Here is a 2,012-nt window from a genome sequence, read left to right as displayed (position 1 = left end):
GATGCGTCGGGACCTCTGTATTTAAGTAGTACGGAGACAGTGACCAAATCTCGCACAAATTATAAACATCTTCATTCATGAAAGATTGAAGAGAAACAAAGAATCGACGCGCCAAAACCGAACGTCTACAAAATTAAAAACTATTTTCGAAGTTTAATACTTACGGAAATGTTCTTCTTTATAAAGGATAGAATTGTTACAAGCGTGAGTGTAGTGGTTGAGAAATGTATTACTAATGTGCATTATAAATATTATAAATGTATTAAATGTTGATAAAAAGAATTTCAAGCAAACAACAATATTCGCATGTCAGAAACGGAAGTAGGATAGCGCGCATGCGATATTTTGATACACGCTACTTCTGTCACTTGACACCTGTTACCCCCCTTTGCAAGCCCTATATTGCAAAAGAAGGTGTGTGTGTGAGAGAGAGAGAGAGAGAGAGAGAGTGTGTGTGTGTGTAATACACTAATAATCCTTTCTACTAGAAGCACAAAGCCTCATATTTGAAGGAAGGGGTTTAGTCGAATATATCGACCCTAGTGCGTAACTGGAACTAATTTAATCGACTTCGAAAGGATGAAAGGCAAAGTTGACCTCGGCGGAATTTGAACTCAGAACGTGGTGGCAGACGAAATAACGTTATGCATTTCGTCCAGCGTGCTAACGTTTCTTATTTCTTTATTGCCCACAAGGGGCTACACATAGAGGGGACAAACAAAGGGATTAAGTCGGTTACATCAACCCGAGTGCTTAATTGGTACTTAATTTATCGACCCCGAAAGGGGCCTGTGTGTTTTTTGCACTCCGTTTATCATTTTGTCCACGTTTTTTTTGCTACGTCCTGTAACCAGATATGCATCTATATATACATGTAGATGTAGGTATGTACATACATATATGTATATATGCATATACTCATATATTTGTATTATATATATATATATGAATGAGAGGTACTGATATACAGAAGAACCAAGGTGACAGGTAACGCTATATAAATGCTATAGAAGGACCGTATTTAAACTCTCGGTTCCATGCGAGTGCTCATATATATGTGTGTTTCTTCCCCCACCCTTGACAACCGATGCTGATGTGTTTACGTCCCCGTAACGTAGCGGTTTGGCAATGGGATACGATAGAATAAGAATTGAATAAGTCCTGGGGTCGGTTTGTTCAACTCAAGGCGATGCTCCAGCATGGCCGCAGTCAAATGACTGAAACAAGCGGAAGAATATTCTTTCATTCTTTTACTTGTTTCAGTCACTTGACCGTGGCCATGCTGGAGCACCGCCTTTAGTCGAACAGATCGACCCCAGGACTTATTGTTTGTAAGCCTAGTACTTATTCTATCGGCCTTAGTTGCTGAACCGCTATGTTGCGGGACATAAACGCACCAACATCGGTTGTCAAGCGGGGGTGGGGGTACAAACACAGACATATATATACATACATAGGACGGGCTTATATATATATATATATATATATGTCTATATACACATACTGTATCTTATGCATAGGTATACCACACACACACGCGCGCGTTCGTGTGTATTAATGTACGTATTGAGACATGGAAAAAAGATACATGTACGTATGTATATATGTGTGTGTATGCATGTATGTATAATACGAAAGAATGCCTATAATACATATACTTCAAGTAACTTAGTCTCTATTTTACAAAAACAATAAAAGTTTCAACTTTTGTAGACATTCCGTTATTCTTGAGTGTAATTTCGATGAGGACCTCATATAAGGGAAGGAGTGAAAATAAGAGTATAAGTGGGAGGGGAGAACGAGTGAATATCACGTGACTTTCGGAGCAGACGACATCTCAGAATTTGCAAAAAGTGTCGAATATTCTTTTCGGCACTGTCATGGTATTAGCTGTCAGAAATGAAAGTAGAAAAATCCAAACAAGGAACGTTACTGCTGGTTTGAGTTGAAATCTGTTTCTTTGGCTACTGACTGGCCGGAGCTATCTGTCTGTCTGTCTGTCTGTCTCTCTA

General features: G+C 39.1%; 1 protein-coding gene across 3 annotated transcripts in view; it reads right to left on the bottom strand.

The window, feature by feature from the left end:
- The window catches only part of LOC106873065 (zinc finger protein 271), a 36,953-nt gene that overhangs the window by 10,232 nt on the left and 24,709 nt on the right, over positions 1-2,012 (bottom strand). Inside the window, exon 1 of one of the 3 annotated variants that reach the window (XM_052977789.1) lies at positions 165-324. The exons of the other annotated variants lie outside the window; for them this stretch is intronic. The gene's annotated coding sequence lies outside the window, so the exon portion shown is untranslated. Of the gene's footprint in view, positions 1-164; positions 325-2,012 lie in introns of those variants that run through there. 3 annotated transcript variants of the gene reach the window in all.

The sequence above is a fragment of the Octopus bimaculoides genome, chromosome 28, assembly GCF_001194135.2.
Source record: "Octopus bimaculoides isolate UCB-OBI-ISO-001 chromosome 28, ASM119413v2, whole genome shotgun sequence".
NCBI classification, from domain to species: Eukaryota; Metazoa; Mollusca; class Cephalopoda; order Octopoda; family Octopodidae; genus Octopus; species Octopus bimaculoides.
This window is presented reverse-complemented; position numbering and strand designations above follow the sequence as displayed.